General features: G+C 35.2%; 2 pseudogenes; both read left to right on the forward strand.

Annotated features, from left to right (window-relative positions):
- Window positions 1-24,497, forward strand: part of LOC116866519 — a 157,098-nt pseudogene that overhangs the window by 79,044 nt on the left and 53,557 nt on the right.
- Window positions 10,433-10,533, forward strand: LOC116866771 (annotated as a pseudogene).

Below are 24,497 nucleotides of genomic sequence, written 5' to 3' on the forward strand. Positions count from 1 at the left end.
GGTTGTTCAGGGGAGTAAGCTTATGGAAAGGAGAGGGCTGAATTCATGAAACGTCGGTTGTAATTTCACACTCCAGTTCTATTCGTAAGTGTCCCTTCACTTCCCAGTCAGAAAGCACTTAGAATTAAAAGGGCTCACGTTCTCAATCCAGGGGTTTCATTAAAATGTAATGCCACATATAATGGTTAATGGAAGATGTGAGATCAAGAAAGGCCCAGTCTCCTGTGGAATGAAGAATAATACTGGAAATTCTTTGGCAAGGAATTGCCTACAAAACCCATAGATATGCTCTGTGATCCAGAAGGGCAAACCAATACACTCAGATGACTTTTTAAAATAGAGAAAATGAATTCTAAGTGCTTAAAACCATCTAGAAACAAGTGAGAAAAAATGGGAACAACTAATATTAATCTATCCTCTTACCAGAAATTGATTAACAATCATATTACTGGAAAAGAGACTCTTTCAGTATCTTACATAATTTTAATAACAGAGCCTTATTTTCTACAGTGAGAAACTGTTTCCTTAAATGACTATTTCTTAATATTATACCTCATTATATGTTGAAGCCTCTTAGGGTACAAAGAAAATGCCCTCACCTCAATCCATTATTATAATCAATAAAAAACTCATAACTTCTAAAATAACTGTAATTATTTTAATACTTCATACTGCTGGTATTTCTGTGGTTTCTGCAAACCACCAAAGTAATATTTTTCAACTTCAGTGGGTAAGAAATAAGTTACTTTTGTTCTGAAAATAATTTTCCATATGGGTAAGATAGGCTATTCATATAGAACACAAGAATTTAAAAAATCCTAATGAATTTTCTTTCAGCTTCCCTGTGGCTCAAAAGACAGACAAAGGGGACAATCTGGGAGGAGTGGCAGAACATCAATGAGAACTTTAAGAAAATTTCAACTTGGATTTAACAAAGATGCTTATTTAAACCATATCAGGCTGAAATTAAAGAATATTTTTTATCATTCATCTGAATGGGTAATATGTAAGCAGGATATATTACTTTTCTATAAGAATTAATATGCCAAAGACATATTTATATAGTAAAGATTTACCTGAACAACAGGAATGCAGCTGCTTCATCAAATCCAATAGTATATTAAAAGAATTGTTCACCACAGTCAAGTGGGATTTATTCCTGGGTTGTGAGGGTGGTTCAATATTCACAAATCAGTCAATGTGATATGCCACATTAATAAAGAAAGGATAAGAACCATATGATCCTCTCAATTGATGTAGAAAAACCATTGACAAAATAGAGCATCCGTTCTTGATAAAAACCCTCAACAAAATAGGGATAGAAGGAACATACCTCAACATCATAAAGGATATTCGAAAGACCCACAGCTAATATCAATGGGGAAAAACTGAGAGCTTTTCCACCAAGGTCAGGAAGAAGACTGGGATGTCTGCTCTCACCATTGTTATTTAAGACAGTACAATACTTTAAGTCCTACATTCAGCAATCAGACAACAATAAGGAATAAAAGGCATCCGAATCAGCAAGGAAGAAGTCAAATTTTCACTATTTATAAAAGACACGATACCCTATATAGAAAATCCAAAAGACTCCACCCCAAAATTGCTAGAATTGATACATGAAGTTGCAGAGTACAAAATCAATGTACAGAAATCTGCATTTTTGCATACCAATAATGAAGTGGCAGAAAATGAAATCAATCCCATTTACAACTGTACCAAAAACAAAAACAAAAAATATTTACAAATAAACCTAACCAAAGAGATGAAAGATCTGTACTCTGAAAACTAAAGAACACTGATGAAAAGAAAAATTGAAGATGACACAAAGAAATGGAAAAACATCCATGCTCATGGGTTGGAAGAAAAAATATTATAAAAATGTCTATACTATCCAAAGTAATCTACACATTTAATGCAATCCCTATCAAAATACCACCAGCATTTTTCACAGGGCTAGAACAATCCTAAAATTGGTATGGAACCACAAAAGACCCCAAATAGCTAAAGCAATCTTGAAAAACAAAAGCAAAGCTGGAGGCTTCACAATTCTGGACTCAAAGTAAATTACAAAGTTCTAGTCATCAAGACAGTATGGTATCGGCATAAAAGCAGACACACAGATCAATGAAACAGAATAGAAAACACAGAAATGGACACATAACTATATGTCAACTATGACAAAGCACAAAATAATATCAGTCTCTTCAACAATGGAAAAAAGACAGTCTCTTCAACAAATGGTGTTGGGAAAGCTGGACAGCAACATATAGAAGAATGAAAACTGAACCACTTTCTTATACCATACACAAAAATAAATTCAAAGTTGAAAAGAGACCTAATGTGAGACAGGACACCATCAAAATCCTACAGCAGAATAAAAGCAGCAACCTCTTTGACCTCAGCCATAGCAACTTACTAGACATGTCTCCTGAGACAAGGGAAACAAAAGCAAAAATAAACTACTGCAACTTCATCAAGATAAAAATCCTCCGCACAGTCAGGGAAACAACCAACAAAACTAAGGGGCAACCTACAGAATGGGAGAAGATATTTTCAAGTGACATATCTGATAAAGGGTTAGTATCCAAAATCTATAAAGAATTTATCAAATGCAACACCCAAAAAACAAATAATCCAGTTTAAAAAATGGGAAAAGATATGAACAGACATTTTTCCAAAAAAGACATCCAGAGGGCTAACAGACAGATGAAAACCTGTTCAACATCACTCACCATCAAGGAAATTCAAATCAAAACTATACTGAGGTGCATCTGGGTGGCTCAGATGGCTAAGTATCTGCCCTTGGCTGAGGTCATGATCCCAGGGTCCTGGATCAAGCCTTATGTCAGGTTCTCTGCTCTGCAGGGAGCCTGTTTCTCCTTTTTCTCTCTGCCTACCACTAGGCCTTCTTGTACACACTCTCTCTCTGTCAAATAGTTAAATAAAATCTTTAAAAAAAAAAAAGAACTACATTAAGATACCACCTCACACCTGTCAGAATCACTAATATTTACAACACAGGAAACAGAAGACATTGGTGACAATGTGGAGAAAGGGGAACACTCTCAAACTGTTAGTGGGAATGCAAACTGGTGCAGATACTCTGGCAAATAGTATGGAGAAGGTTCCACAAAAAGTTAAATATAGAACTATCCTATGACCCAACAATTGAACTACTATGTGTTTACCCAAAAGAAACAAAAATACTGATTTGAAGGAAGATGTGTACTTAGATACTTATAGTAGCCAAATTATATTGGGGTAACTAGGTGGCTCAGTCTGTTAAGTGTCTGCCTTCAGCTCAGGTTGTGATCCCAGAGTCCTGGGATTGAGCCCTGCATTGGGCTCCCTGCTCGGTGGGGAGCCTGTTTCTCCCTCTCCCTCTGCCATTCACTCCGCTTGTGTTCTCTGGATCTATCTCTCTGTCAAATAAATAAATAAAATCTTAAAAAAAAAAAAACAGTAGCCAAATTATAGAAAGATCCCAAATGTCCACTGACTGATGATTGGATAAAAAGAAGTGGTATGTACACACACACACACACACACACACACACGATGGAATATTACTCAGCCACAAAAAAAGAATGGAATCTTGCCATTTACAACAATGTGGATGGAGCTAGAGATTTTTATGCTAAGCAAAGCAAGTCAGAGAGAGACAAATATCATATGATTTCATTCATATGTGGAATTTAAGAAACAAAACAGATGAACATAGGGGAAGGAAAAAAAAGAGAGGGAAGCAAACCATGAGAGACTCTTAAGCTATAGAGAACAAACTGGGGTTGATGGAAAGAGTTTTTTGGGTGGGGGATGGGCTAAATGGATGATGGGTACTAGGGAAGGCATCTGGGACGAGCACTGGGTGTTATATGTAAGTAATGAATCACTAAATTCTACTCCTGAAACTAATAATATACCGTATGTTAACTAGCTGGAACTAAAAAATAAAATAAAACATTAAAAAAATGAAGTAGCTGCCTCAGGGGCAGTATATGTAGAGACTATACTGGTTTTTTGATTTTCAACTAAGTTAGGAATTTCAAAATTTATAATCTCCTGCATACTCTTGCCTTGTGTCTATCACAATGTCCTGCTCATGGTGAGACAATGATTATTTCATTTTAGAAGAGATGCTACAGTCAGCTTTCATACCCACAGAAATACAATATTGACAATTAAATTTGTCCAACTTTCATTTAATCTCACTCCAGTAGACAGAAGAAAAAGTTCAACTTGGAGATTAAAAGTGGGCAATAAAAGAATAGTTAGAAGAGAAATCAATACCTCAGGGAACCCATTACAAAAACATGTAATAATACACCTTTTTTTTCTAGTTGAATCTAGTGATTTTCTTTCTTCTAATTCTTCCTTAGACTGTCACAAAAATTTAACAGAAGATATTATTTGTAATTAAGTATGTGCAAAGATTCCAAAATGTCATTGGCCTTTCATGATTGCAGGTGAAACAGAAATCAAAAACCATGAAGCTCATGCTCTTAAAAATGTCTTTGAGAATTCTTCTGCTTGGGAAGCACCCAGAAGGCAGCCATTCTCTTTCCTACAACCTTATTCTCTTGTTCTCTGGCCAATAATGTTTCTATTCCTCCTCTAAAAGCCTCAAGAAAACCAAATTTGCAAATTATCTCATTTTTGCATGATATTCTTGGCTCTCTCAAACTATAGTTTCCGGAATTTAGACTTTACTGTACATGCCTTTTTAGGGTGTTTGGATACTACTCTCTCTCTCCCTCCTTCCCTTTTTTTCTCACTCAGACACACCCACACACATACATGCACACACGGGCACACACACACACTCTCTCTCTCACACACACCCCCCCCCATATTCTTAGCTTTGACCAAAGAATCACCTGTCCTTGATTTTGTTCATTTATCTCTAACCAAAAGCTTCCCTTGCTGTCATTGTTCTTTTGCTTCTTCTTGTGCTATTACTAGATGGCTTTTATTTGAAATTACAGCTAATTCCCTAGTATGGCATACACTATGGCATGCACTGTATAAATGACACTCATTGTTTTGAAAAGGTTTGGGGGATTTTTTTTTTTTTTTTTTTGCTGTTTTTTGTTTGTTTGTTTGTTTCTTGGGGGGGTCTAGGGGAAGTTTAACAATCAGGTTGTATTTTACTCTCTTCAAGTTAATTGTGTCCTTTGGCCCAAAGGATGGGGGAGGCTGGTGCTGGGATGGGCAACCATATGACTATGAAATCTGATGGTCATCATTGCCTAAACATAATATTGTAATGCTTTTGCCATGTGGCTGAGAGCTGAGGAGCAGCTTTTTTACTGTGAGCTGAAGTGGGTCAACCAGTAGTATGTATAAGAAAAAAAGGGACACCCTGAAGCACAACTTCCAATAATGTGTCCCTGCTGGGAAATCAGAACATTAACTATAGAGCCCTGGCTATGGCAATCAGAGATAAAATGGATATTTTTAATCTATGACTATAGGCTGATTGTGAAGGAAAAAAGCAGAATTTCAAAGACTGTCAAGTTCTGCCAACACTGGCTGCAATTTCAAATCTAAGAAAAATCTTTAGAACTAATACTGTAATTGTGTTAGCTATTTTTGTGAACAAAGGCCACTATAATATTCAAAAGTGGGATTTTAAAACAAAAAATTAATATATATTCCTCTGTTATATTCACTTTTTTATTGTTCAAATTAAGGATAATAAATCTATTTCTGCTGCAATTTCTGCTACAATAAGCTATAATTCTATCTATTTGGCTGTACACCATAGGTAATATTTGTATATATATGAAGCAGGATGAATTTTTTTTAAAAGTTTAATAGGAATTTAAAAAACTCTTTTAGTACTTAATATTTGATGTATCTGATAATGATTTATGGATAAAGAATTTAAAATGATCAGTATCTCTTCTTTGATTTAACTTTATCTAGTTTTATATTTCTCCATTAAAGTTTTCTTTCCCAATGCAACAATTTCTGAAAAATAAATCCATAACATGCCACAAAACCATAGGTTCAAAGTATGCAATATAATGTGGAGCGCTTAAATAGGAAAATTCTCATCTATAAAAAATTTTTGTGGCAATTGCCTTTCATTTAAGATTTTCCCAAATGACACACTAATTTCCAAAGAGGCACAAAGATCAGCACCCCACTTAAAGTCCCACCACAAGATGTATTTAGGGCCATTAAGCACAACTGCTTTGCCTGGATGGACTAGAATGCTATTGTTTCCTCTGAATTTTGAGCACTACTGTTTGACTTGAATCTCTCATAATTAAGGATATGTATATTATAAAGGCAAAAGAATCAAACATAAAATTACTGTTCTTAAAAAAATAAAAATTCCTGTTCTTTTTGCTAATTCTCAGATATGTCAACTTGCCAATGTGACTAGTTAATATACTTATCTTTCAAAGTTAATTACAAGTAACCAGCCCATAAAAACATATTTTAGTGGAAGATACAGATAATGTAAATTCAATCAGGCATTCACTGATTCTATTTTCTACTGAGAGACAGAAGATTAAATGGACTTATTGTTAACAAAAGTTGGGACCTCATAACTGACATTATACAAAGAAAATTTTAAGGCACTAGACTCCCAAAAATGATATAAAAACATCAGTATCAAGTAAATCTTTTGTAAAAAATTTTTAAATTAAGTATAACATATCAATATAAAAGTGTTCAATAAATTATCATGAAGGCTACTCATAAAATCAGGAACTACATCTAGAAAAAGAATATTTACTTATTTATATCCAGAGACCTCTCCCAGTAATCACTGATTCTTTTTTTTCCAAGATAACTACTCTCCAGACTTATAATCCATATATTAGAAGGACCGATTTTTTTTTTTAATTTATGTACATGGAATCATATACTCAGAATTGGCTGCATAATTTCAGAGACTTAGTGAAAAATGAAATGGCTAGGGCACATATTTAAAATGCATTAAGAATTTCAAAGATGGTGACACTAGAACATTAAGCCAAGTGTGGACCCTGTGCAACACCCAGAAAGCCAACTCTGTATACATCACATATTTATATATATGTATAGATTTTTCCTCTCATTTAATTTGTGAAATTCATCATGATTCTGTGATCTTGATTTCTTCATTGGCATTATAGCAGTTTGCCATCACATAAAAATAATTTATCTATCATCTCTATGAAAATTCATGTTTGCTGTAGGAATGATTATGAATATGCTGATATTGTTCAATCATTAAAATTGAGGGGCCCCTGGGTGGTGCAGTCAGTTAAGCATTGACTTAGTTGAAGCTCAGGTCAGGATTTCAGGGTCATGGGATCAAGCCCCCATGCTGGGCTCAAAGCTCACTGAGGAGGCTGCTAAAATTTCTCTCTCCCTCTCCCTCCATCCCTCCCTGTGCTCCTTTCTCTATGTGTCAAATAAATAAATCTTTAAAAATAATTAATAAACATTTCTTTTAAAAAATAATTAAAAATTTAAACAATTTAAATACTATTAAGGTAATTAAACAAAGAAGTCATTAGATTGAGGTACCTCTAATGCCTCACCAACCTAAGTAAGCAAACCAAAATCTAAGCATTTAACTATGTCAAGATTAAGATATCAACACCTGTGTACAACCAATCACAAACCTCCAACTAGCCTTTCCCAAAAAGAGAAACTATTAAGCAGCTATAGTCAATGAAATAAGCTCCTTGTTTTGCTTCTATGTCTTCTTTATAAGAAGACTATTTATTGCTTATGCGTGGAGTGCTCCTAACCACTTCCAGTTTGGTGCTGCCCAATTCAAATCTTTGGTCAAATAAATTAAAAAATTCCAATATTCCTCAAATTATGTTTAACAACAATCTTTTGTGTATTTTTTGGTGGCTATTTGCACTCATTTCCATTGGGCATTTATTGAAGAGTGAAATTTCCCTACTTAGTGAGCTTGTAAATAACATCTACTAAGTTCGTATTTAGTAGATATGGCCAAACAGATTTCCATGGTTGTGGAGTAAGTTTAAACTCTCATTAAGGTAGTTCTCTTCTATTCCTAATTTGGCAGTTGATTTTATAATGAATTAATTATTTAATTTTATTCTGCCTTTCCTGCAAATGTTGAATTAATCATATGATTTTGCTCATTTATTTTATTAATGTTCAAATATTATTCTATATATAAAGTTTACACTAAACTTGCATTCCTAGAATTAATCCTAAATGGTCATGATATATTACCCTTTTTATATAACACTGTGTCTATTTAGCTATAATATTGCTTAGGATTTTTGAATCTATGTTTATGGATAAAACTGACTAATAAGCCAACTTTATCATAACTTCCTTGCCAGGTTTTATCGTAATGTTATCATATACTCATAAAAAACATTGTATGACGCTCTATGAGTAAAGAATATTGTAACCCTTGGTATTTTAGTTTGCTTTGTTAAATTAACAAGTGAAATCTTCTGGATCTAGATTTTTATTTTGAGAAAATTCTTGGTACAGATTCTATTTCTTTACTAGATATTGAATTACTTGGATTTTTAACTTTTTAGTCAGTCACAATATGATGTGTTTTTCTAAAAGTCTGACACTCGTGTTTCAGATTTTAGTTGTTCTTTCTTTTCCTGCCACTTGCCAAGGGTTTATCATTTTTATTAACAATTTCAAATAACAATCTTTCTGCTTTGTCAAGCCTATCTCAAGTAAATTTAATTTCAATTTTATTAATTGATACTATCATCATTACTCTATTTTCCCTTTTACTTTATGAAATTTAGCTCTACTTTCCCATCTGTTTTCAGATACAGGATGAAGTCATCAAATGTTATTTATTTTTACTATATGCATTTAAAATACAGCTCTACTTATAGCCCACAAGGTTTGATTATCATTTATAATTATTCAGTTACAAATATTTTATAATTTCTATGATTGTTCTTTGATCAATGAATCATTTGGAATTATGATTCCTAAAGAATGAGAATTTCAAGTTTCATTTCACTTTTCACTTAAGAACATACAAGTGTTCCTCAAAATTTTTGAGGCTTTATTTATGGTGCAGTGTATAGTCAATTTTGATCAATAATTCACATGCATTTGAACACAATGTGCACTCTTTTAACATTGGTTGAATGTCTGCTGTTGTCAGGCTTGCTAATTTTGTCCTTCATATTTTCTGTATTCTTATCGATTGTATTTCTTTGCTCTATGAACTTTGAGGAAAGCTATGTAAAAAAAAAAAAAGGTGTTTTAGTCCTAATAGCTTATATTATCTCCTAAAGGATATAATATTTAATTATTAATTATGGGTTAAATATACGCTAAAACAGCTATTTAAAACAATTGGAGAGGACCCAACATAAGGAAGAAACTAGAGAGGATTCAATCTTTGAATGACAGTAATTCATTGGATTAAATCCAACTTTATATCACCTTTCCCCCTTTGGTCTATATAGTGTAGAGCACCTAGAAAAAAGAAGAAAACCTAGAAGAAAGATTAGCTTATTGATATGATATACCAAATAACAAATTCAGAGGCTCCAAAGAAGGTATAAATTGAGAAAGAAAGTCCTGCAATATGAAGAGGATTGTGCCTGACATCTGGATAAAAAAAGCTCTCAAAACTGACTGTCCCATGAATAGTGCTTGGTTTGGTTAAGAATACCGGTATTCCAAAGGAAATTCCAAAGGAAAGCAAGGTTTAAAGAGCTGATATTTCTGCTGACTCCAGCACAAAAGAAAAATAGTTTGGAGTTTGAATATGACAAGTTAGAGAAACAAAGGACATACTCTGAGCTTTCATTTAAAATTCCAAAAGATCCATGCTTAGAAGAAAGACTGTGTCCCGGAATTAGGGCACTCATCATGAACTAAGAGCAACACTGAAACAGAGTTATCTGACATATCACCACACAAAAAGGATCAGTTCTTAATTTATTTGCTTTCTAGAATGAAACTAAACACTAAAAAGACAGATAACAAAATTCAGGGTCTTTATAATGTATAATCACTGATGAGCAAAATAAATCTAAAGTTTTTTTAACACACGGAGACACAGGAAAATGACAGCCATTGCCCAAGATCAAAGGCAGTCAAAAAAATAAAACAAAATGAAAAAACAAGTCCAGAGATGACTTCAATATTTAAATTAACAGATAAAACCTTTTTATTAGCTGTTATAAATACAATCAATGACAGAAGTGAAACTGAGATCAAAATAATTGGATAGATTTAGAATCTAAGCATTGATATAGTAAGGATAAAAATAATTATGTTGAAATTCTAGAAGGGAGTATACAGTGCTTGAAATGAAAAATTCAATAGATAGACTTAATAGAAGATGAGAGAGGATAACACAATGGTCAGTGAAACTGCAGACAGATTAATAGAAATTATCCAATTTAAATAATGGGGAAATATTTATTTTAAGTAGTTCTGTTTTCATGCTCACTTCAGTAGCGCATATACTAAAATTAGAATGATACAAAGATTAGCATGGCCCCTGTGCAGGATGACATACAAATTTGTGAAGTGTTCCATATTTTCAAAGAAGGAAGAAAAGGAAGGAAGGAGGGGAGGAGGGAAAGAGAGAGAGAGGAAGGAAGGAGGGTAGGTTGGTTAGTTAGTTCTGTTTTGATATGTGAGGCAATATTAAGTGGTCCAATATGCATGTAATAGAAAAAAGAAGTAACTCTTTGTAAACAGAATGATGATTTTTACTACAGAAATATAATAATGGAGAGTCCTTGCTTTAAAATTGATTTTTGGGAAAACAAATCTGGTCTGTCTTCATTTCTTACTGAAAAAAATAAAAACAAAACCAAAATAATAAAACAAGAACTAGAACAACAGAACACTTGGTTCATGGGTTGAGTGGATTTGAAGAATGGAAAATAGTCATATAGACCACTTCTTTCTGGGTAGCTTTTAACACAGTATAAAACTGAGAAAAATCAAAACGGAAATGGCTTCCTTTGAGAACAATATCACTTTATATGTCATGGCAACACATATGTTTCCCAAACCAAAGATTCAAAGTGAGTGAAGGAATAGTTCTAACCTCTTTTAGAAGGAAATGCAATATCATTGCTGTGTTCTTTCTGGCATCTTTTGGGTTATTAATAACATTTGGCGATTGGTTAGATCCATGATTCACAAAAATCTGCTTTGAGAGTTCAAACTCTGTGTTAACACATTTATTTATTTTGAACAGGAGCAATCATGAGAGTCTAATGTGACTCACATGGTGATTAGTGTCTGTCATAGAGGAAAACAGAAGAGAAATTAGAGGTTGAAGAAGTCAAAGATACATTTTGCAATTGCACATTTATGATTGGTTTTGGTTGAAGAGACCTGCAACATAATATATTGTACTTCATTCTGGGTGATCTTTAAGAGTTCATTTTAAGAAAAATATATAGGGGTGCCTGGGTGGCTCAGTCTGCCTCCGGCTCAGGTCATGATCCCACGGTGCTAGGATCAAGCCCCACATCCAGCTCCCTGCTCGGAAGGAAGCCTGCTTCTCCCTCTCCCTCTGCTGCTCCCCCGGCTTGTGTTCCCTCTCTTGTTCTCTCTGTCAGATAAAATAATAAAATCATACACACACACACACACACACACACACACACATATAAATAATTTGACTATTGCAACATGTATTTCAAAGGTCCCTTTTCCCAGTCACATGTAAACTGTCTTACTGGCATTATACAATCTGGCAGTCAGATTCCCAAGGTAAATAATTTCTATTCCCAACAATGCATATTATTTATATGTATTTCTTCTTCTAAGGATATCAAAGTAGTTTATGAATGTAATGTTCATAGTGTCCTTGAGGGGCAAACAGACTTGTCATAATTACAATTCAAGATATTCATAACAGTTTTGTATTTAAAAAGTCATCCCAAAGGAATACAGTAGTTACAGACAGGAAAAAAAAAATATTGCATACTTTTTTATTGTTTGGAGTTTTATAATCAGTTGCAAGGCAACTGGATTTTTTTGTATATTTAAATTGTTTCTGGGGGCGTGGGTGGCTCAGTAGGTTAAGCGTCTGCCTTTACCACAGGTTGTGATCCTGGCTTCCTGAGATTGAGTCCCTCATCAAGGTCCCTGCTCAGCAGGAAGTCTGTATCTCCCTCTCCCTCTACCCTTCTTCCCTCCCCACCGCTCATGCTCTCTCTCTCCCAAATAAAATCTAAAAAAAAATTAAAAATAAAAATAAATTGCTCCTATGATAGTTGCTTTAAAAATCAATGATTATGTTGATTACAGTTCTACTACACAAATTTCATCCAATTTGCAGTGCTATATACATATATTTTTTTTCTTTCATAATCTCCATAGTAATACTTCTTGGGATTTTTTAATGATCATCTTATTTCCAGTCATATAATTTTACAGGTAAACTGAAAGACTGGGCAAAGTAAATATGAGTAGGAAATTTAATGTTTGCATTTGGAGAGTGGTTAATTTTTTTTTTCCTTACTTGACTTCAGCAGTAACGGTTAGCATTTCCCATTTTATAAGCTAACATGGAGGTTAAGAGATGTAATTACTAAGGTGAGCACATACTTTAGTATCTAACCCAAGATAGTTTTTAGAGTAAAAGTATGTGGCCATTAACATATACTTCAGAGTAACACACAAAAACTAAGACTATTCCAGAATATTGGAATACATGGTCATCCTATTATAGTACTCATACTATAACTAATGTATATTTGTTCACAAAACAAAGTTCCTAAATATATTACACTCAACTATTATAATAATTCTAAATATTTTAAACATTAAAGTTTACCTCATTAGATTCATAGTGAGTTTTCACATCCAGTTACGATTGCTTATAAATTTTCCTATTAGCCAATTAGACATGTTATCTCATATACACTGTCAATTAATATATACAGATAGTACTCTATACCAGGCACTGTTTCTAATGCTTTATTTTTATTAATTAATTCACTCTTTCCAACAATCCAGGGATTAAGTATTATTACTAAGCCATTTTCCAGATGAGAAAACTAAAGTATTGAGTGACTACTCATGGTTCCATTGGACTAACTCACAATTTGAACCCAGGCTTTCTATTTACCCAAATGTCTTATCTTATCTTTCTTTCTTTCTTTCTTTTTTTGTATTGAACTTTATTTACTTATCTTGGAGAATTGTTATAAAAATTTGGCGGGGGGGTACATAAACCTTCTGCCATATGAAATTCATAGCATATGGCAGGTACTCAGATGGTGATGGTGATGATGATAATTGTGATTGACTTGACATAAATCATTCTTGATTCTAAAAGGGCAGTCAGTTCAAAATAAGACACTAATCTTGGTCAGACCTATGCCAAAGGCAATTTGGCACGTGGTTTCATTATTTAACTTCTTCATTTCTAGTGCTATTCCCAAAAGACTGATTGAATGATTGATTTTTTTATTTAAATTCTATCAATTAACATACAATGTATAATTAGTTTCAGAGGTAGAGATCAGTGATTCATCATTCTTAGATAAAACCCAGTGCTCATTACATTACATGCCTTCCTTAATGTCCATCACCCAACTATCCCACCTCCAGCTCCAGCAACCCTCAGTTTGTTTCCTATGATTAAGAGTGTCTTATGCTTTGTCTCCCTCTCTGACATCATCTTGTTTTATTTTTTTCTCTCTTCCCACATGATCTTCTGTTTTGTCTCCTAGATTTCACATATGAGTGAGAACATATGGTAATTGTCTTTCCCTGATTGACTTATTTCACTTAGCATAATATCCCTCAGTTCCATCCACGTCATTGCAAATGGCATAAAACATACAGTTTTTTACCTTGCTTGCATTTAATACTGCATCATGAAATTTACCCACATTATCATAGATTGCTGTCTAATATTCTATCAAACTGACATATTACAATTTATTTAATTTTGCCTAACTTTAAATTTTCCTTATTTGTAACTAAGACAAATAAAGCTAATGTTAAAATACTTGCATTCTGCAGAAAACCCTGGTTAATTTCATAAAATTTATTTCTACACTGAAAGAAAGATTTAAATAATTTTAAAATGACACTAGGCATATATTGCCAAACCTCTTTTTGCATATTATCATTCCAATTTATGTTTTTTCTTCCCTAAGTGAACAAGATGATTTTGAATTTGAGACACTTAAAAAATTGGCACATACTATCTATTCATAAATGATATAAAGAAGTTATAAGGCAAATGTGACAAAATGTTAAAAACTATTTTATCTGGGAAAGATTTAATAAACTTTTTCACACACTCATGCAAATTTTCTGATAAAAGTAAACAAATGTGCACAAAAACAATAGCATACATAGATATGTTAGGGTTAAAAATATATGTTTAAGTATTATATATGATAAAAATAGCGCAAAGTATGAAAGGTACAAACAAAATTTACTCCTTCAATCCCTTCAGCAACCATTAAAAATAATATAAAGATACATAGCTTAAAAAGCCAATAATGGAGAATGAACTGATTATAAAATAATAATAATACTCAATAGGAAACAAGGCATTTATAAAAATGTATTTATAAAGAAATAATAATTAGAACAGGTTAACAGAAAATACAGAGTTTACAAGAGCTAAACCAAACTGTTTTTAGAAAAAATAGATTAAATGCATGTGAATGACTTTCATATATATGAAAAAAACTAAACAGAAACTTAAGATAAATATGCAATCACAGTGGGGAAATTTATCAACTATCTCAGTAATTGATAGAACTGTTAAAAATTGATTATTATATACAAGACCTCATCAACACAATGAGCAAAACTCAATTAAACATCTCTACATCTTACAGCTCTAGAATACATATTTGTCTAAAAAATTATATAATGACTACTCATCAAGATAGACCATATGGTGGGAAATGAAAACATATTACATTGCAAAAGATCAAACTTGTAAAACTAGAATGAAAGAATTAAATTACAAATCAATAAATACAATATGAGGAAAAGCCTCAATACTTGCAAGTTTAGTAAAATATTTCTTCTTAATCCTTTCACAAAACATATACCAAGTTACACTAGAATAAACTTCCAACTGAAAAAACATGAAAATACTGCATGGATATATATGTGATTTAGCAAAAGCAATGTTCAGAAGGAAAAGCTTTAATATCTTGGAAGAGGAAAAAGGTTTAAATACTGATGATCTAGAGAACTTATTGTTTCAGTCCCAATATGTAAAGAGCTTGAAAAGTCATCATTTCCAATGTATCAACAAGAAAAAGCGATACACACTTAACCTACTTTATTGTTTGGCCCACGGAACTAAAGTTGCAGAACAGACCACAACTCTAAAATCTGAAGACACAGGCATATCAAGAGCACCACAGACATGATCTGCTTACCTGGAGCAGAAGCTGCTTAAGGTATAAAGTAGTAGAGAAATTTAGAGAGTCATTTTTTTTGTCTTTTTTTATTATAATATTTTACTTTTTAAATTTCTTTTCAATGTACCAGAATTCATTGTTTATGCACCACACCCAGTGCTCCATGCAATACGTGCCCTCCATAACACCCACCACCAGGCTCACCCAACTTCCCACCCTCTGCCCCTTCAAAACCCTCAGATTGTTTTAAAGAGTCATTTTGATGAACTGCTGGAGGTTGAATGTGTATTGGTTTAAGAGTGAGAAACTCCTTGGAGCAGAAGTTTCAGTGGAATCCCCCACATTTTCACAGACTTTACATCAGGAATTCCACCAGGTCTTGATAGTAGAAATCTCAGAAAGATACCCACTAGACTCTGACAGAGGGGAAAAAAAAAAAAAAAGTGATTATGTGGATTTCTTTTAAGCTTCTCCCTAACAAAGTCATAGCCTTCAGGGGCATCAGTTTTATTAGAGCCTGATCACACTGTGGAAGAGTAGTCCTCCCAATCTATCCCCTCCTAGCATTTTTGTCTCAGCAAGGGGCTGAGTGAGTGGGAAGGAATCTATACCAATGGAAAATAGTCTTAAGTCTGAATGCCATAGTCTTGATGCCAGAATGACTAAAAGAATGAGTTTAATCATTAGACTACAGAAGACTTTCCCTCCTCCACACCTGACCACCCCATATAAAAGACCTTTGTACAAAAACAATGGTGCACAGCTGAAAGAACTATAACATGCAGTGTCTCTCAGGAGGAGGGCCTATGAAAGTTTAAAGTCAAAAGAGAAGGACATTAAAGAAATCTGAAGCCTCTCACCTGCAACCACAACAAACATTAAACGGTACTCAACTTCTATCTAAGTTAACATAAATTGTCACACTAAAGGCCTCACACCTCAGTTTCTGTTACTTGATACATCATGTTCAGATTTCACTGAAAAATAACAAGGTATTCCAAAAAGCAATAAAACACCATATGAAGAGACAAAGCAAGAATAAGAATCAGATTCATATATGACAAAGATTTTGGAATTAGCAGACATGAAATGTTTTTTGAGATATTTATAAATTCTATGTTGAAGTTCTTTTTTTCAAATTAACATATGATGTATTATTTGTTTCAGGGGTACAGGTCCGTGATTCATCAGTCTTACACAATTCACAGTGCTCACCATAGCACATACCCTTCCCAAAGTCCATCACCCAGTCACCCCATCCCTCCCCCACCGCCACTCCAGCAACCCTCAGTTTGTTTCCTGAGATTAAGAGTCTTTTATAGTGTCTCTTCCTCTCTGGTTTCCTCTTGTTTCATTTTTCCCTCCTGTTGCCTAAGATCCTATGTTTTGTTTCTCAAATTCAGTTTTTGATGGCTGCATGATATTCCACTATATATATATACCACTCCTTCTTTATCCATTCATCTGTTGATGGACACCTAGGCTCTTTCCATAGTTTGGCTATTGTGGACATGGCTGCTATAAACATTGGGGTGCACGTGCCCCTTTGGATCACTACACTGGTATCTTTCATGTAAATACCCAGTAGTGAAATTGCTGGGTGGTAGGGTAGCTCTATTTTCAACTTTTTGAGGAACCTCCCTGCTGTTTTCCAGAGTGGTTGCACCAGCTTGCATTCCCACCAAGAGTGGAGGAGGATTCTTCTTTCTCTGCATCCTCCCCAACACTTGTCATCTCCTGACTTGTTAATTTTAGCCATTCTGACTGGTGTGAGGTGGTATCTCATTGAGGTTTTGATTTGTATTTCCCTAATGCCAAGTGATGCTGAGCACTTTTTCATGTGTCTGTTGGCCATTTGGATGTCTTCTTTGCAGAAATGTGGAATTTTAAACACCTATGATTGGTACGTTTGTTTGTTTGTTTTAAATAGATTTTTTAAAATAATATATTATTTGTTTCAGGGGTACAGGTCTGTAATTCATCAGTCTTACACAATACACAGTGCTCACCAACAACACATACCCTCCCTAATTTATTTGAGAGAGAGAGAGAGAGCGAGCAGGGGGAGGGTTAGAAGGAGAGGGAGAGAAAATCTCAAGCAGACTCTGTGTCAAATGTGGAGCCCGAGGTGGAGCTGGATCTCACAACCCCAAGAGCATGACCTGAGCTGAAATCAAGAGTCAGACACTTAACTTACTGAGCGACCCCCCAGGACCCCTATGATTGGTATGTTAATGGAGAAAGGAGACAGCATGTAAGAATAAACATAGTATATAGGCAGAGAGACAGAAACCCTAAAAATAATTTAAAGTAAACTCTAGATATTCAGACAGTGTAACGGAAATGAAGAATGTCTCTGATAGGCTCATCTGTAGAATGGATATGACCAAGGAAAGCATTAATGAGCTTGAAAATGTCAGTAAAACTTCTCCAGCAAAATTGAAAAAAAAAAATTAAAAGGTAAAAATAAGATAAATCCCAGAAAAGCCAAGAGCTGTGGATCAATTGCAATATACATACAAAAGTATATTTAGAAAATCAGAAAGAGAAGAGAGTAAATAACAGAAAAATATATTTATTTTACTAATGGTAATTCTGAACTTCCCAAATTAATAAATAACTAACCACAGACTCATGAAGATCAGAAAACAATAGGAAAAATAGTAGTAACAATAAAAAACTGTACTTAGGCATATCATATTAGAAAGTATACATGAGGGGCGCCTGGGTGGCTCAGTGGGTTAAAGCCTCTGCCTTCGGCTCAGGTCATGATCTCAGAGTCCTGGGATCAAGTCCCGCATCAGGCTCTCTGCTCAGCAGGGAGCCTGCTTCCCCCTCTCTCTCTGCCTGCCTCTCTGCCTACTTGTAATCTCTGTCTGTCAAATAAATAAATAAAAAATCTTAAAAAAAAAAAAAGAAAGTATACATGAAAGAAAATACTGGAGTAAAATGTCCTAAAATGTCAAAATTAAGAACACCAATCAAGAATTCTACAGCAGATAAAACCATCTTTCAAAAATGAGAATAAACACTTTATCAGAAAAAATAAAAATGAGGGAATTTATGATTAGTAGACCTGCTGTGGAATAAGTAGTAAAGAAGTTAAAGAAGTGATTTAGGACAGAAATGGAGAACTGAAAGATACAATGATCAGAAAAAAAGAAATAATTGTCTTTCCTCTGCAGAGAACATGATTGTCTATATAGACATACTAACAAAGGAACTAAACATGTTCTTACCATAGAGGCCAGAAATTATGCTCCTAGGTATTTACCTAACAGATTTAAAACTTGTGTTCACACAAGATGCTGCAGATTAATATTTATAGTAGTCTATTTATAATTGCAAAAAATGAAAACAACCAACATAGACTTTAAGAGGTGAACGAATAAGCAAACTATGGTACAACCACACAATATAATATTGTTCATTAATAAAATGAAAGGACTAATAAGACACAAAAAGACATACTTGAATCTTAAATGCATGTTACTAAACAAAAGAAACCATTCTAAAAAGCTACATACTGGATGATTCTAATTACAATATTCTATGAAAAGGAAAACTATAGAGATGATACAAATGCTCAGTGATTATAAAATGCTCGGAGAGAAAGGTGAATAGGTGAAACACAGAGTTCTTTTAGGATGATAAAGTTTTCTTTATGATGTGGTAACAGTATATATCTTATATGTATATTTGTCAAAACCAATAAAACTTTACAATCCAAAGAGTGAACATTAATGTATGCTACTTTTAAAATCATTTAATAGGTTGGGGAGTCCTCTGATGGACAACTGTGAGAAAATCATTTAAATTATTACAATTGTATTAAGCAAATTTACTGGAGGCAGGATTAAAATGTTTTAGAAATGAGAGAAGTCTGTAAGACTAAGGCAAAAGCCAGTATATACAAGCAACATACTCTAGCTGATAAAATTATTTTCCATGGAAATGTAAATTAACAATTCTAATAGTGCTATATATGCATAGCACTCTTATTTATAAAGATACCTCCAATGGAAATACAAGTTGACAATTCTAATAGTGCTATACATGTACACTGGAATTGAAAAATTAAGGAAATGTATAATGGCTGGTAGGAGTCAGGTTTCTCACTTCAGGATAGAAAATTTATAAATAAGCGAAGTGAGGAGGCTAGAATGATCCATACAGTAATAGATTAGAATTGGAGACATCAGAATAAACTCAAATGTACTTCTATATTGAGATAAATTTACATACAGAAATATTTATAGATATGTGTATACACACAGGAATGGATATGCACATGTATTTCTTTATCGTAAATCAGAATAATACAGAAGAAATAACACTCCTCCTCCCCCCCAGCAACAAACATGCTTAGCACCCAGAGCTCAAAGTCTAATTTCCCAATTTAAAGAAAACTATAGGGCCTATGGGATACACAGCTGATTCTAGGACTGGGATAGGAAATAAAACAAAATGAGCCTAGAGTATATGTAGTGCAAGAAAGGAAGGAAGTACTTTAAAAAATGGTGGAGAAATGTCAAGTCTGCACAATGGTCAACACTGTGACCCCTGAGAAAGAAAATAAAGTAGTATTGAATTTAAAGTATAAAATAAATAACCATGAGTCCATACCAATATAAATAAATGATTAAAATGAATGGAAGACATCTCTCATTCAGAAGAATTCCTAATAACTTATGTAGATAACCTTCCCTTAAGTAGGTAAAGCATAACTCCCCACTCCATAAGTGTGGGATTCTCATGAGTTCCTTCTAAATAGTGTATTATATAATGAAAGAGAGAGTGAGAAAAAAAGAAGAAGAAGAAGAAGAAGAAGAAGAAGAAGAGGAGGAGGAGGAGGAGGAGGAGGAGGAGGAACTTTAAAGTGGAGAAATCCAACTAACCTGACAAAAGCCAGGGGTTACCAAGTTTTACATCAATAGTGATAAGTCATGTTAGGATAATATGTACCCTTGATATAATGCAATGGCACTTTAGCTCTATGGTCTTCCTCCCAAAAGGATATAACATCCATCTAACTATGAGAAAAAAAATGAGAAATACCCATATACAGAGATAATATACAAAATACCTGATTAGTATTCCTAAACACTGTCAAGAATATCAAAACCAAGAAAAGTCTAAGGAAGTGGCACAAGCACTAGGAGACCAATGAAATATGATACCTGTTAGGTCGGCAGCCCTGGGAATGCAGGAGGGACAATAAAATGGCCGCCAGACCGACATCTTCCCCCTACCCAGGACTTTCCCGCCAGAAGGGCATTTGTCAGGGACATGTCACCTTAAGTAAACTGAAACTTAGGCAAAAAACAGAAACCAGCTACTTTGGGACTCTCCAACCCCCAACCTCTAACCTTATATGGTTATGAGCCCCCGCCCTGCCTTGGCCCAATAAAAGCTCACTCAACCCCTTCCCGGGGCGACTTCCCCGACTCACCTCTCCTGAGTTGAGGAACCTTGCCCGAGGGCACCTTTAATAAACCTTGCCTTGCACCTGTCTCGCCTGGTGTCCTATCTCGCCTGTAAAACCTTACAATACCCATATATAATGTAGTACCTAAGCAGTTTCCTGGAACATAAAAAGAACATTTTTTTTAAAATAAGTAAATTTTAGGGAAGGGAGGCAAGATGATGGAAGGGTAGGGGACCTCATATCATCTAGTCCTTGAATTTGTCTAGGTAACTATCATATCGTTCTGAATACCTATGAATTCATCCTGAAAGGTAAGAAAAGAATTGCTGGCATTCTACAAATAGAAAAGTAACTCCCTTCTGAAAGGTAGGTGTGGAGAAGTGAATTGGAGGGGATATATCAGAAGATAAATTGCAAGGGTTGGGAGAATCCTTAAGCTGGCTATTGGAAAGTTATATAGCCTTGGAGTATAAAATCAGAACTTTTAGAAGTCTGCTCCAGTAAGAGATGTCCCTGCCTGAAAGGTGTTTAGGTGGTGAAGTAGGGCAGAATCCTAGGTGGGACACTGGAGTCTCCAGATCCCAGGATCACATAGAGAACAACGATGCCTGAGCCAGTGGAGTTCCCAAGCACTGGAGCAGGGAAACGGGTTACAATCAGTGAGCCTGGGAGTGGGCTCTCAGCTAGGTTTGCCATAAACCATGAACTGCAGTGCAATTGGGTGACTGCTTTCTGTGTGAGGGACCTGCAAGCAGCAGGCTACAGCTATCCTCCTCCCTCCCCTGGGAGGATCATTGCTTGCTCCCCTGGGAGGATCAGTGATACCAGAATTATTGCAGTCCCAGAGGAAAAAGAAAGAGAGAGGGACAGAAGGTATATTTGAGTAAATCATAACTAGAACTTTCCTAATCTGGAGAAGGTAAAAGGTATTTAAGTCCAAGAGGGAGAGAGAACTCTCCCACAAAATCAATAAAAATAGATCAACCCCCTAACATATATATTGAAGCTTGCCATTTCAGAGATAAAGAGAAAATCCCATAAGGAGCTTGAGGCAAGAGCTCCGTAACCTACAATGGTAGAACCATTAGTCTGGCAGCAGACCTTTCCACAGCGAGCTGGTAAGCCAGAGGACTGGCATGATATATTCAGGGTACTAAGTGAGAAAACTATGCAGCCAAGAATACTTTATCTAGCAAGGATGTCATTCAGAATGGAAGGAGTGATAAAGAACTCCCAGGACAAACAGAAAATAAAAGAATCTGTGGTCCTACAAAAAATATTAAAGGGAATCCTATAAGCAAAGAGAGAGCTCCCAAGTAACATAAGCCAGAAAGAAATGGAGACGATCTACAGAAACAGACACTTTACATGTAATACAATGGCACTAAGTTCTTTCAATAGTTACTCTGGATGTAAATGGGCTAAATGCCCCAATAAAAAGACACAGGGTATCAGCCTGGATAAAAAAGCAAGACCCATCTACACGTTGTCTGTAAGAGACTTATTTTAGACCCAAAGACACCTCCATATAGAAATTGAAGGGGTGAATACCATTTATCTTGCTAATGGACATCAAAAGAAAGCTGGGATAACCATGCTCATCTCAGACAAATTAGATATTAACCAAAGACTGTAGTAAGGAATGAAGAGGGACATTATCTCACACTTAAAGGGTCTATCCAAAAAGATCTAACAGTTGTGAATATTTATGCCCCTAATGTGAGAGCACCTAATTCTATAAACCAATTAATAACAATATTAAGGAAACACATTGATATTAATACAATAATAGTCAGGGACTTCAACACCCCTCTCACTGCAGTGGACAGATCACCTAAGCAGAAGCTCAACAAAGAAACAAGGGCTTGGCTCAGGTGGAGTCAAGATGGCAGAGAAGTAGCAGGCTGAGATGAAATCAGGTAGAAGGAGATCAGCTAGATAGTTTATCTAAACATTGCGAACACCTACAAATCCAATGGGAAATCGAAGAAAAGAGCAACAATTCTAGAAACAGAAAATCGACCACTTTCTGAAAGGTAGGACCTGCAGAGAAGTGAATCCAAAGTGACAAGAAGATAGACTGTGGGGGGACGGGCCGGCTCCTGGCAAGCGGCGGAGCAATGGAGCACAACATCAGGACTTTTAAAAAGTCTGCTCCACCGAGGGACATAGCTCCAGAGGCTAAACCGGGGTGAAGCCCACGCGGGGTGAGCGTAACCCCAGGTCCTGCGGGATCACAGAAGGAAAGGGGGTGTCTGAGTGTAGCAGAGCTTGCAGGTAGTAGAAAGGGGATGCCGGCTATAGCGACAAAGCCGAGGAGTGAGCTCTCAGCTCGAGGTTACCTTGAACTGGTCTCAGGCTGGGTGAGCTCAGAGCGCGACCAGAGGCCACGGAGAAGGAAGCGACCGAGCGCTTTTCTCCAGGCGCGAGCAACTGGGCGCTTTTCTCCAAACACGACCAGAGGCCAGGGAAATGGGAGCAATTGGGTGCTTTTCTCTGAGGGCGCACTGAGGAGCGGGACCCCAAGCTCTCGGCTCCTCCTGGCCGGATATGGGGAGGCCGCCATTAGCATTCCCATCCTCCGGAACACTACAGAAAGCGTTCAGGGAACAAAAGCTCCCAAAAGAGAACCCGAGCGGATTACTTAGACTGGCTCCTGATAAGGGTGGGGCAATTCCACGTCGGGCAAAAACACTTGAGAATGACTACAACAGGCCCCTCCCCCAGGAGATCAACAAGAAACCCAGCCAAGACCAGCTTCACATACCAAGGAGAACAGCAGAGTTCCAGAGGAAGAGAAAGCAAAGCAAGGAATTCATGGCTTTCTCCCCATGATTCTTTAGTCTTGCAGTTAATATTTTTTTTTGCTTTTTTCTTCTGCTAATTTTTTTTAACGTTTACCCTTTCCTCTTTTAACTTTTTTTCTTTTTTAACTAGTTTATCTTAACAATACCTTACCAAAAAAAAATAATAATAATAATCTTTTTTGAACCTTCATTATTATAGTCATATTTTATCCTCCATTGAATCTAACTATATTTGTTGTGTATACATATATTTTCTTTTTAAAATATTCTTCCCTTATTTGTTTCTTTTCTTTCTTTTTTTCTTTTTTTTTTTTTCTTGTTTATCCCCTTTCTCCCTCCCACGATTTAGGGTCTCTTCTGATTCAGTTAAAGCACATTTCCCTGGGGTCTTTGCCACCCTTTTAACATTTTATTTGCTCCTTTATATATTCTTACCTAGACAAAATGACAAGGCAGAAAAACTAACCACAAAAAGAAAAACAAGAAGCAATACAGAAGACTAGGGACTTAATCAATATGGGCATTGGTAATATGACAGATCTAGAGTTCAGAATGATGATTCTCAAGGTTCTAGCCCGGCTTGAAAAAGGCATGGAAGATATTAGAGAAACCCTCTCCAGAGAGATAAAAGCCCATTCTGGAGAAAAAAAGGAACTAAAATCTAACCAAATTGAAACAAAAAAAAGCTATTAATGAAGTGCAATAAAAAATGGAAGTTCTTATTGCTCAGATAAATGAGGCAGAAGAAAGAATTAGCAATATAGAAGACCAAATGACAGAGAATAAAGAAGCTGAACAAAAGAGAGACAAACAAATACTGGACCATGAGGAGAGAATTCGAGAGATAAGTGACACCATAAGACAACACAATATTAGAATAATTGGGATTCCAGAAGAAGAAGAAAG

The sequence above is a fragment of the Lontra canadensis genome, unplaced genomic scaffold (assembly GCF_010015895.1).
Source record: "Lontra canadensis isolate GAN:19392208 unplaced genomic scaffold, GSC_riverotter_1.0 scaffold10, whole genome shotgun sequence".
Classification (NCBI taxonomy): Eukaryota; Metazoa; Chordata; class Mammalia; order Carnivora; family Mustelidae; genus Lontra; species Lontra canadensis.